Genomic DNA, 14,043 nt, shown 5'->3' with positions numbered 1-14,043 from the left:
CCTAAGACAAGAATGAGTGTGTATCAGATAACAGCTACTGGGAAAAGCCCCAGCAGTGTGAAGGTTCCTCCAGTGTGCGTGAAGAAAGAGAAAGTGAGTGGGTTTAAAGGAGTGCTGCAGCTGAGTGTGTCTGGCAGAAAGCTCCAGTGTGTATGTAAGAGAGACAAGAAAAGAGGAAAACACGGGAAGGAGAGCAGAAATGATATCGAAGCAGCAGCAGCAGCATAAGGCACCGGTGTAGTAGACAGCTGTGAGCAGGCTCGCTTAATATACACAGGAGGGAGGGGGGGGGGGAGCAGGTCAGGACACACACTCACTTTCTCTCTCTCTCTCTCTCTATCACACACACACACACACACACACACACACACACACACACACACACACACAGAGTTAATGATGGTAAGAGAAGGAGGACAGAAGGGGTGTATTTTTAGAGCTAATTTCTCTCTTCATGTGTCTCCAACTCCTCCTTGCTTACAGAAAGTAGCACGTTTAGCGGTGGCAGGGGTGCTGTGTGTGTTTGGGTGTATAAAAAAACAAAAAACAAAAAAACAACCTCACAGAAAGAAAGTTTATAATCGCTTTAACTCCACGCAGCAATTTGTGACCGAAAAATCGAATTGTGACACGAGTCCTTTCAGAATGACTCACAAAATGATTAAACGTTCCTCGTATGGATGCTAGGCGGACAAATATAAAGAACATCTTTAAATAAACCATTAAACTGGAACAACCAGCCACCCACTCACACTCCACACCACATGTAGTGCTGTATAGTTTGCACAGTAAATCAACTGATGGAATCAGATTACCTTCAGACTCTGGAAAGACTGATTAAATAAAGGCTCAAGCCAAAATGTTTCCAGCGTAAAGTTGAACCACTTTAATATAAACTGAGCCTCGGGCCTCTCCAGTTGTTGCTAAGAACATATTTAACAGGATGTGTCAGAATGTGAATATGACTCACTCAAGCTACAGCGAGCTTTACATGCCCACATACAGCAGAGGAAGAATAATAACTGCTCCAATTGTACCAGCAGTGGGCGATTGGTCACAGTTAAAGACACAAATACATTTACAGCGTAACCTTTCTAAATATTAAACACTAAACAAATCAGATTTACATGTTCCCAACAAGGACCAAACAAAGAAATACTGGCCGTGCTGACTCCAGCCACCAAATGCAGTCGTTTACTTTCACCAAAGAGATCATGCAGAGTTGTAGCCACAGGTGTTGAAAACACACCTAAGATGCTCCAGTTCATCAGTGCTGTGACTGTGTCGTTAACCGTGAATGTTTTCAGAGTGTACTTTAAGGTGAAAGTGAGGTTATTATGCAAAGTTTAACTGGGACAACCCACTTGAGATTAAATCGCTTTGTATGTGACCTATAAACTGAAATGAATCTGATGCAGATACTGAGGCTATAGCATATACAGTCACGGTTCCTCATTCAATTCTAAAGGTTTTACATATCAGGAAATAATGAAGACATCATTAGAAAAAATTAAGCCTGAATGCAGCAGTAGTGTGTAGTAAGGGTGTGCTTAGTTTGACATGGTGTACAATGTGTTATTGCCTAATTTAAAGGCCCTCTAAGGAGGGTGGTGACTTGACTGGACTGTGAGTCTCAGTTTATTAGGTTTATGTGGCAGGGTGTGGCTTGCGATGCCACTGCAGGTGAGATGGATGCGCCTGAGTGGCATCTACAATCACGCCTCGCCAGCTTATACCGGATCCTGTATTGGTTGTTGCTGTGCAGGTGTAAATAAAGCTGAAAAGCTTGAAATGTCACCGGGTCTGCTGTGGTTCGTTACAGTTTGAGAACAGCACCTTCTACATGTAAATGGTAAACAGACGGCTTCAACATGGGCTTAGTATCTCGCCCAAGGATATTTGGCATGCAGACTGAGCAGACTGGGATCGAACCACCAGCCACTGTTAGTAGTAGAGATGGCACGATACCACTTTTTTATGTCCGATACCGATACCGATATCATAAATTTGGATATCTGCCGATACCGATATGAATCCGATATAGTGTTTTTTAATCAACAAAACTGTTTTTTAAATATCTTGCTGCATTTTGTATAAGTTCATACTCAAGTTTAAAACAACAACTACACTAAAGCTATTCTGTTATACCTGTATGCAAAAAAAAATATTTCATAGTTCAGCAATACTGATCAATCTAATAAACTTAAACCTACACCATCCTCCCTATTCTGGTATTTTAAAGAGTATTTAGCATAAATATTAAGCAACCTAACTAATAGGGTTCCAACTCCCAGCAACAACAAAAATAAATAAATAAAAAATAGGGAACCACCCCTCACGCTCCACCTCATGATGCTTAATCCACGTAATCAACCTTAATTTGATGCAGTGTGAAAAAAAATGCACAGAAATCAATTATTTTTCAAGAAATATTAAATAGATTCAACATCTTTCTTCAACAAAATTGCAGACTGCACAGATGGTACCTTCCCAAAGGAAAAGTACTATAGCTTACTAGGGTATATATATTAGACCTTAATAGTTACTATATACAGTAATTGACTTCTATTCATTTTACATCAAATTAAAAGTTTGGGTGTCAGATAATTATTTATTAAAAGCTAGACATTTTAAATGAGAATAAGAAAGAAAAGTATGTCTTTGTGCCCCTTTTCCCTGTTAATGCCCTATCGGCCCCCCTGGCTAAACTTTGCTAGATCCGCCCCTGCACAGTTACCAGCGTCAGCTACGTAGAAAAAGATCCTCGAGTAGAAACTAATATTAAATAAATTCTAACAATAGCTGATCAAGCTTAAACATGCTGCTGTTGTTCAGCCGCTGGTTTCCTCTTTCTGGTGCAAAGTGGGCCAAAAGCAAACTAGAGACACGGACTTGCAACAGAAAAGCCGATCAGCTGATCGTTAAGCAGTTTCATGATTGAAGTAGCAGCAGGAGAGGCAGTCGCTTGTTAAGCTTAACGCAGGAATGCTTTACAAACATTCAGAGATGGACTTACACACTTGCTTTACTTCTCTCGGGATAACTTTGTCGGAGATGAAATGCGGGTTGCTAGCGAAGCTCCAAATGCTATCCAGACCACTGACAGGTCCTGCATGCCACAGCCGCTCTATCACGTGATGCATACTGCTCCGACGTGCTAACGTTCTGAGGTGAGTTACGGCGTGTTGCAAGTTTTGTGAGGTGCTTTCGTGATATTTAATGGATCGGATTACATTTTTTATTTTTCTCCGATATCCGATCCAGTAATTTAGGTCAGTATCGGACCGATACCGATACGTAATATCGGATCGGTCCATCTCTAGTTAGTAGGTGACCTACTCTCCCACCTGAGCTACAGCCACCTGCATCAATGACACTAAAGCATGTGACTCCTTTAGTGTCATTGCTCGTGTCGGTCTCATTTTCAGGAGGCGGTGTCGAGTCTGTGATGAATCTGTTGGGTCAAGCTGTGCTAATTCTAGAGAACATCACAAATCAAACTCCTCCGCAGCCACACAGGAAATGATAAAACGCTCCAGTGCCTCGTCAAAACATCCACATTTCAACATCAGCTGAAAAATCAGCGTACACGCATAAAAGATCTGTGACAGCAGCTTCACTCAAGTCAGTGTCTGCAGATTTAATGAAAGTTCAAACACCACCTATGAACGTGAGTCACAACAGTTTGATATTAGTTCCCACAGACGGAGTGAGGGCGAGCAATGATATTTTGGTAAATGCAGAAAGAGAGACGATGAAATTAAGAGAAAATGAACAGTGGTACCTTGAATGATAGAGTGACAGTGGGAGGGAGAAAAGGAAGCGGATGGAAGAATAGTTTCTGACAGCCATCGACTGTGTTGGAGGAGAGTGGAGGGAACACAGCAGAAATGCAGGAAAGTAATGACTGACATGACTGTGAGTGGGAGGAGGGCTATACTGAGATGTATACTAAGAGATGAAGAGTGAGGTGATATGGTCGACTGGAGAGCTGATAAATGAAAGAAAATGACTTAATAAGCTGCTTTAACAGAAAGCTGCAGGTACAGAGATCAGACATCGGTTTAGTCTTTAAAGATGTAAAACTCTCACGATGACAACTACAGGTTGAGCCACAGTGATGGAGCAGAGCAGGGAAACCCTCAAACTATCCCACATCACAGACTCGACACACACCTTTATGGCAAAAACAGTGCCAACAAAACATGCAAACAGACACGCACAACCTCCTGAGTCGAAGTGATGACACAATCCTCAAAGAGTACGAAGAACGGAGCAGATGCTTACATGTGTCGGCAAGTAGAGGTCATATGGTGTCCCAGAGTCTACGTCAATGGCGTGGAAACCAGACACGGAGCCGTAGATGACCTTTAACCTTTGACCTTCCTCCACTGTCAGGTCAACAGAAAGGGGCTTTTGAGGCAGAGTTCTGAAGGACTGGGCAGACACACAGACACGATGATTAAGTTACATAAGTTTGCACATTAGCCTAATTACATAATCTAAAGTGAAACTGCTCCATTAATAATAATGCAGTGTCACAAAAGCTGCCATCCTAAGATAGTCCACCTAATTCTTCCATTTTTGGCCTGTGACACGGTATGGAAGAGAAAGTAGTTCAGGCCTCAGAGGACAAACAGAAATGGGACACATCTCTGCTGAGAGTCTGTGGTTATGAGACCCAGAACCTGATGTGTCCTGTCTGTGTACATGCAAGTGTTCGACTGTGGAAATAACACAGCAATAACCCACTTAATCAATGAATCGATCAATGGAAAGGAAAGCTGAGCAGGCTGATGTTCTTAGGTGTTACACCGCGATGTTAAACTTAGCTTCACCTTGTCTGTAGTGCTGTTAGTTAGCATGCTAAAACCAGCATGTCAGCCTGTTTACATGACTACACACACTGGTTAGTAAAAAGGAAGGTGCTTCAAGTTTTCAACTAGAAGAAAAGTCTGAGATAAACTACTGTGTGACTTTACGATTACTACAAACATCTAAAAAACCTTCTAATAAGTAGAATAAGTAGTACTTTCCATGATATTAGTATTTCACAGCTCCACAGACTGATGAACTTATATCTTCAGTATCTCTTATTTTTATTGCATTTCATTAATTTGTTACCAACCTTAAGGCCATGAATTTGTGGTAGGGTTTTGGGGCCCAAGCGTACACCTCCACAGCATTCTTCAAGGCAATCACCAAGAACTTTATCTTCTCATAACGCACTAGAAAACAGAAAAACAGAAACAAAACAAGCGGTAAGGAGCGTGAAAAATCTGAGACCACATATTCTACACGTAGCTCCTAAAGATCACTACATACACAACATCTGTAACCTGCATTAGTTTGAAGCTCTGTAAAATATCATTCTGTTTTTATTTAGTGTACCTACCCACTTTATAGTGGACACAGCCCTCTAAATCACCCACTGACGTCCAGCCCTGTCTTTTCTCCACCTCCGGGTCATTACGCAGGATTTTATTCCTTAACCAGGACAAGTAGTAGAGACGCAGCTTGTTCTTTTTTCCTACAGACAGAGAGGGAAGGATGCAAACGACTCCTGCTTCAGTGTGACAAAGTTTCAATCAGTTTCTTTGAGGTGACGGAGCAAACCAGAACAGAGCACGAATATCGAGCAGTCATCCACACACAAGTGTCAGTTTTACCTGAAGAAACCTGTTAAACAGTTACAGTAATGTGGTCTCTTTGAACTACTGTGCAAAACTTATAAGCAGAGTTTAATCATTATGCAGGGCAGAGTGCTGCACTCTGTGTCACTGTTTCTGTAGCTCTGAACATTTGAACATGCAGCACATATACCTGATACAGTAATCAACACATTGAGTCCTTCAAGTACATCCATTGTTGAAACCGTCGCCTGCTGATGAGCGGGTACACCTTTCCCTGACCACTTCGATCCAGCAGCCACAGACCGTTTTCTGTGCCCACCAGCAGATTCACACCTGCACGTCAAAACAGAAAATATCAACACTGACACAGTTTGTATCATTTTCTGAAAGAATCTACTTCATTTAAAAACACAAACAACATAAAACACATAAAAACTACATACCCCATAATCCAGCACACAGAACCTCCGCGTTGAACTTCTTTTTGTACTTTCGGATCTCTGGCGTGTCGCTCTGTGGTCGAATGTTGGTTGGGTTCACGTTAACCACGGAGCCCTTCCTGTGGTTCTCTCTCTTCAGTGGCTCGCCCTTAATGCCCGCTGAATGCAAAAATGATTCAAGATAAAAGTTTTAAAAAATAAAACTAAACTGTGCTCACAAAGCAAACTGTAGCTCGGCTCTCTGGTAGAAAACTCACTCGGGCTCTGTGGTGGTGATGAGATGGGGATCAATCGTGGATCAATGAAGGGCAGGAAGGAGGAAGATGATGATGTCGGGCTTTTACCAGTAGGACTGCCGATATCCTGATGAGCACAATGACAAGGGAAGAGATTTTATACTTTAATAAAACACGAACAAAAAAACAACACAACAGGCAGTTACAGTTATGAAACCATAAACCATTTATATAATCATTTACCAGTTACAAATTATGGTTTTCATACATCAGTAACAACAGTTCCGTTAACTCGAAATCCAAACTGAAACCCAGGAAGACTGAGCTCCCAGCCTGTGCCACTACCTCCCTCTGGTGGACATTTATAACTAATGCAGTCTGTCGCTTTATTTAAACCTTGGCTATGATAATGAGCCCAAAGGTTTATATCAAGTAGTCTGTTGACATTTATTAACACAAGGACATTAATACTGATACAACTGTAAGTCCATCTGAACTTAATCAGCACTTTGTCTTAAAAAACAAACAAAAAACAAACAACTATTATTCTCATTTACAATCTAATTCTTTTGTTCTTGGATGCTACTAGAGTAGCTTTCATTCATAGTTCAAATAATCCATATTTATGTTATACTGGGTTTTGATGCTGCCGATCAATTCATCCTCTGTCTTTCTTTAAGGCCCTCATCATATAAGATAACTTTTGAGTGATTGGTTGCCCCTCAAAAGCAATGCAATTTGATCTCAAGAGTAAAAAGACATCGAGTGTTTAGAGCTTTTGGCTCACAGCAGTTACTTTGACAGTGTTCAACGTGAACATCCACCACTGAAACAAACTGACAGTATGACAGCAACATAATAAAGAGCATGATATACTGTTTTCATTATAAACAACACTGCTGAACGTCGCTGTAGTGTACACTGAATGATAAACAGGGATGCTGATGATGACAATGACCAGAAGAAGTAAAGCTCTGAGAAATCTGTGCTGATTTTCTACTTACATGTAGATCCTGGTGTGTGGGGGATCCGGGAGATGTGGGCGATCTCAAATAGCCAAGTTCCCGTGCTCGCTGCTGCTGGATGAATGCATTGTGGGTAGGACTAGAGGAAGAAATTTTTTGCAGAAGGTCTGGTAGCAAGTAGGTGTCATCTGAACCCAACTGCGAAATCTATAGAGCAATACCAGGACAGGATGTAACTTGAGTAACTGTGAGGCGTCACATGAATGAATGTTAAAGCTTTAGGAAGTCAGCTTTTTTACACAACCGACCACAGAGCAGACAGTCACGTGTGCTCTGTGGTTGTGTTTGCTCAGTACCTGGTTGAGATTGTGGTGAGGCTGCAGGACGATGCCGTCGGGTATTCCTCTGAAGTATTTCCCTTTTCCATTGGACATGCCAGACCTTGAAACATACCGCTCGAGATTTTAGACTAGAGACCGACTGCAGATGTCATATTTCATAGTTAGAAACAAGACTGATGCATCCTTCAGCAATAAAAGCAACACACTGGATCCTAATGACACCTGCTGTTTCAGACTGTGACTAACTCACAAACAACACTATAGTAACACTAATTTGCTTTCAGGTCTGTTAAACCAAATGAGATACTTGGCTTCTCCCAGGTTTACTGCCACAGGACTTGAAATCACAATAAACAGACTTGGATTTCATTTCCTCTTCATACTTAGCAGAAATATTTCAGTGCTCATTTCTCCCAGTAGATGCAGCAGAATTACTAATTTTGTGACTTTTTACTAGATTCTAAATATCAGTTTATCAGTGCAACACATCATGTTTCGTCACAGTGCTGTTTGGAAACTAAAAGAGTTGCTTCACTCCTTCATGTGCAGCAGGACACTTAGTTTTTTTGCTAAAAGAAACTGTCGAGCAGGTCAAACACATGATGAGCTTGATGGGAACATTTCTTAAACAATAACCTCTAACAATAAGAATACAGCATCATAAATACACTGAGGATGTGTTTGGTTACCCGCTTCGCTCCTCGTCATCACTGCTGCCGACTTCATCGCTAGAAGAAGAGTATTCTGCGGCCTTGTTAAGCCGACCCAGAGCGGGTTTTATTCCCTGCGAGAGGAAAAGGAAGTAGCCGGAAAAATGAGTTGGACAGAGAGAAAAATCATTGATGTTAATGTGATGAAGCAAGTTTCAAATCAATGAGGAAGAGGGATCTAGATGACATGTGCAAGCATGCTTTGTACTGATACTATGATATACTGAAACAATTTAACTCTATAAACCAGTGAGACTGCACACATGCTCCAACAACACTTACCTGTGTGTGTCCACTGCTTATGTTATCCAGCTTCCTGTGTGGGTGGTGCTGCAGGAGGGGACTTTCCAGCTTGAAGTAACCTAAGACACACACATATGTTAGCAGCAGTAATCAGTGTGAGAGTTACATGTGGAATCTCATGTGTAAATATACCTGTTTCTTGCCAGACTGCTTTAAAGACAGTAAATGGACCCAAGGCTGTGAGCTAGTTCAGGCAGGTTACTCGAGCTGTACTGTCCTCATTGTCTACAGCAACACTTCTGAATCTAAAAAATGCTCCCTTATTCACAAAGGGTCACCACAGCTCGGTATGTTTGATTTGACAGATTTTTTTAAATGTTGGATGCCCTCTCTGGGAAAAGACTGAAATGACTTGGATCTCCTCCCGGGATCGAACGGACAATCTTTAGCTCGTTAGGCAAATGTGTGAACCACAATCTCAGCTTCATGTCACTGCATTACTGTGTGCCTGTTTAAACTCCAGCATCCACCTGCAGCTTCCAGGGGAATGTTTAATAATGACTCCCTAAACTGCCCAGGTGATTTAAAATAAAAATATATTTAAGTTTCCATAAGACAGAGCATGTTGTTCATAGTGTATTTGAAGAAAAGTGATTTACAATCCACCTTTTAAAAGTCCAGCCCACAGTTTACTTAAACTTATACACTAGCATTTCAGCTGCGCTCTGTCCAAATGGGCTCTATTTTCTTTCTATTTTCTTTTATCTCCACATGACAGAAGTATCTGGCTCACCACTTGGTGTCTAACTGCTCTTGGTGCTGGTTGGTAGTTTACTGTTGGGTTTTAGAGCCATTTCCCTGAAAACTGCACAATACTGCAGCTCAAACTTTAACAATAGAAACTAAATCAATACAGTAAAGATTTAGCCTGTAAAACAAAAACAATGGACTAAAAATAAAGCCTTTGTCATGCTGTCACTTCAAACACTCCCTTTATATTTTCCACAGATTCATGTGATGCATTGTAATCATGAAGTAGAGACTTACAGGACAGTTACATTAGGGTTGGTTATCAAGTCGTTCAAGAAGGTAATTAAATACCCAAAGAACGACTGTTTATAAAGAGTTTGTTTTATGGAACAAAACAGGAAACAACTCCTGTTTGTTGTGTTTCCATCAAGCGTGAGAGAGAAGAAAGTCTTTCTGTGCTGCTGGAATCAAAAGTGTTCGTGGAAATAACATCATCGGGGCACCTAAGTAAGCCTAAGTATCACACATTCAATAAATCGAGACATCAAACGCTCCTTTTACTATTTACAAAGCAGTAAGCGGCTTTCTCTCAGTTGTAGCATGAGTAGATAAAGGTTTCGTCTAACCACAGAGGAGCTACACGACTGTCAAGAACAATGTCTGATCTGTGACTTCGAACAAAGGAGGCTGAGGCCAGCAGCCAAACTGAGTGGGAGGCATCAAACGGTGTTTCCTTTCAACTACACGCAGAGGGCAACTTTGAAATCCTAAACATATTCTCCCCTCTGTCTATCCCAGCAGAAGTGCAGCTTCCTTGCTGCCGACCACAGAGGACACACCAAGCAGAACTTTGAAAAAGATGACTTGGTTGTTTCTTTCTCGCCGGAGACGCGGGTGGAGAGGGCAGGCTTTGAATACATCGCTCTGTTGTTGTGCTTTCTGTTGTAGTGTACTCTGCATGCGTACACCCCTCCCCCAACCCACGCCAGGCACCCATGAGATCACACCCACATACGCTGTTCACACTAGTGTCACACACATGGGCAAGTAAGGTGTAAGTTTGAAGCGCTGCTGAGAACAGCAGTCAAAAACAAACACACTGCAAACACATGTCATTACTAAAATAACACGAGTGCTTTTAGCTGTTCAAAGATGGCAGAACCAAGATTATTAGTGCACAATATAAACTGAACCCTAAGGCAAGGACACTGTGCTCTGTTACTCCAACAGCACAGGACTGAGGTTAGTGAGGTGAGCTGTGTTTAGGCATCACACACCTGGATGGTTGCTGCTTAAAGAGGAGCCTCCATGGGACGCACACCTCCCACTCTTATCTGCTGCAGACACTGGACTGCCACTAGATGGCGAGAGAGACACACAGACAGCATTACAGACGCAGAGTTAAAGACAGTTAAAGACAGGAAGTGAGCTGAATTGTGATCAACACTATACATCTCTCCGTCCTGATCTGAGAACGTCCTTCACGCCGTCACTGCAGTGACAGTTTTTCCACCATTATTTTCATCTCATCAAAAATAATCATCCAGGCTAAATGAATCTGATCTGCTGTTCTCCCGAGTTGGATGCCGACATGCTGACTTAGAGCGCCACACAAACACCAACAATAAATCAGGCCCAACAACACTGTGGTAAAGAGACATTTTATTCTAATGAGGCATTAAAAGAAAAATGACTCGCCAGCTTAAAAGACAGTTTACTAGAGTTTACTACAACTAAAATAAAATGTTTAACTTCATATCAATTAATATTTTATACTAAATATGATATATACACCAGTAAAATAATGTGATAATGTGAAGCGCTGGTAGACAAATGAGGTGCTGAACAACGCTTTGCATCTGAAGCTAATTATTCTCACTGTGATTCTGGAAACTGCATTAAAACTCATTAATTATCGAGTTTGATTCCCGTGCATTGGCGTGTGCATTTTAAAAAACAAACACTGTGTCTGTGCTGACTGCTCCAAGAGTTCATTTCTCAACAGAAGAAGAACCCAGGTGAGGTTTATGGCTGCTTGCACCACAAACAATGAGTAACATGGTTGTTAAACCAACAGTCATCATGTAAGAGTCTCAAGTTTCCCTCTTTGTTTTTGTATTTGATCTTTTTTTGCTCTCTTCTGGGGTAAAGTTTAGTCATTTAGATGCTGCATGCTCCCATTCAGTCACTAGCTAGTTGCTATTGTCTTAATACTTCAGATGTGGTGTGCAGTGGGTTTCTGTAAAACAAAAACTGCACTTAAGACCGCTTCAAGAAAGAGGAAACTGAAGTGCTGCTAAAAGTTATTAGTGGGTTTGTCACTGCAAGTGACACTTGCTGAGTTTTTGATATTGTTATGTGTGAAAAATGAGCAACCTGTAACATTTAAACACACTTCTGCTCTGTCACAAACCCATGTGATGGTCTCTACTAATGGCAATCACATTACACACTTTAATACAAAAATTGATCCAAAAAAATGCCTCAGACAAATCAAATTTTGCACACACACCAGACTCGTTGTGTTGGTACAGACTGAACTGTAATGACAACCTGCTAACATTATGAACAGGACCTAGCTTAGTGTAGCCTACGCGTGTTAGCCCTCTAGCATTAGCAGCCACGTTTGGCACCGACTTGGTGAACCAAGTGCTGGTTCTTGTATGGACATCATGTATTAGTGCTCTACCTTGAGGCGGCCCTCTTGTGTCCCATCATCGGTTCCCTGCAGTAATACTTTGAGGTGGTGCGCTCTGGGACCTGAAAGATCAAAGCAAAATAGATTTAATAAAACCACGTGGACACAAAGCTCCCGCCTGATTATTTCATTTTTTGTTTTCAAAACTAAATATTCTGTCGAGTCAAAGTATGTTAGAGCTAATTCTAAAAAAGGTTTATGTGGTTATGAAACCTTTACATTTACAATGCCTGAAAGGCTGCAGAGCAGAGTGCAATAAAATCTTTAATAACCCTCGAGGAGACATTTATTACTGAGAAACTAATGAGACCATTTGGCTTTGCTATTTCATAACATTTCAATGTTGCCCCTCTTAACACATCAAAGCCACATCCAAATCATAGAGTGTGGAAATATTATCTGACTCGGAGCAATTTCTCTTTTCAGATCTGTGTGTGTGTGTGTGTGTGTATTTTTCGGTCAAGCAGTTGGCAGCCTTTTAACCTCTCATCTCTTGGGTCAAGTGACAAAGTCACAGAGAGGAAGACACACCCAGGAATGCAGGAAGAGAGCTGTGGAAATACCTATCGTCCTTCTCACGAGTTGCCCACATCCTGCATCTGCACAAGCGCAGACACCCACAGAGACACTGAGCTGCACCAGTGTCTATCGCTTCCCGTCAACTGTGCTAGACACGTCAAATATAAGGCTTTTAAAACATTTTTTTAAGAGCATTTCAAAACCTTTATAAATTTAGGGATTTATAAAAATGCCCTCTAAGTTTCATCATAATACTATTCAGAGGGTAAGTTATGTGAATTCAGGCAACAGGAAAAGTCATTAATGTCTGCCTCATAACTCACACTGTAGTGTTGTTTAACCCAGTGTTTTCACAGCCACTCCTTTGTTTAAGTCACCACACTGCAAGAAAGTGTACTGACTTATTAGCTGCTCTCTCTATAAGCACCATATGGCCTCCTGTTAGATCAACAACATAACACAGCAAATAGACAGCTTTACTGCACCCCCCTGCTGTCTCTGTAGTACTTATAAGTTGTTTCATCAACCCCATATGGTGTTCTGTTGGTAAATACACCGACTCTGTACATCACTTAGCAGGGAGAGCCCGCGATATTAGCAGGTGAGATGAGGTAAATGTGAGAAAGATGATTTTAGTTGGGGGCATTTCACAACAAACCTCGAGGTAAAACACAGTCCCTTCCTCCCCTCCTATCTGCTGCACACACAAAAGACTGACGACAAACACGCCAGCCGCATAACAACCTCGTGCTCAATGCACCACTTCCTTAGCTGGGCAACTGATCAGAATACAAGATGCCAAAATACACACACACACACACACACACACACGCACACACTCTCTATCCTGTGCTCATGTGATGCAGGACACAACAAAGACTTCCTCTTTTGGTGGGAGCCAGAAGAACAAAATGCATCACTTGAACTTATGTCTCGTTCACGCCAATCATCAAATCTGCACCGTGACCCAGTAAGGAGCTGGAAACTAAAAACAGATGATACTCACTTTGGGTGGAGTCTCCACAGAGTCCCAGAAGACACTGTCAGTTGGGGACACGGGAGAAAATAGGGACAAAGGGGAGATGGCCATGTCTGACATAGAGCTGCTGTGTGGGGCATCCCGACTTGAACGAAGATTTTCATTCTGGGAAAAAAAAAAATGTAAAAAGTTATTAAATAGTACCTCGTGACAGCACTTAGCATTTATCCGAAATGAGCATATTAGGCTTCAGTCACACTGGAGTAAAAGCAGGACGGCAACCTCCGAGGGACCAAGAAACACCAGAGGTTTGTGAGTAAATAGGCCCTGTGACATTCTGGGGACCTGTTCGGGGTGTACCCCACATCTCGCCCCCTGGAAGCTGGGATAGGCTCCAACATCCCCCCCAAGGAGAATGAATAGTTGGATGGTGATTTTGTTTTTGTTGTCTGGGGCTAATTGCAAGTAGTTGTGGCACGAGCGTGCAGCAGCCTCAACCTCTGGTTGACCACTTTTCAACATAAGGCAA

The 14,043-nt window shown here is 41.8% G+C and overlaps 1 pseudogene; it reads right to left on the bottom strand.

Moving 5' to 3' along the window:
• Positions 1-4,254: 4,254 nt before the first annotated feature.
• LOC146581819 (mitogen-activated protein kinase kinase kinase kinase 4-like) overlaps positions 4,255-14,043 on the bottom strand; it is a 49,391-nt pseudogene continuing 39,602 nt past the window's right edge.

This window comes from Mchenga conophoros, linkage group LG2 (assembly GCF_057382185.1).
Source record: "Mchenga conophoros isolate Kocher_MC1m ecotype Shallow Benthic linkage group LG2, M_conophoros_male_GT1.1, whole genome shotgun sequence".
NCBI lineage: Eukaryota > Metazoa > Chordata > Actinopteri > Cichliformes > Cichlidae > Mchenga > Mchenga conophoros.
Note: the sequence above shows the minus strand (reverse complement) of the source record. Positions and strands in the feature narration are given on the sequence as shown.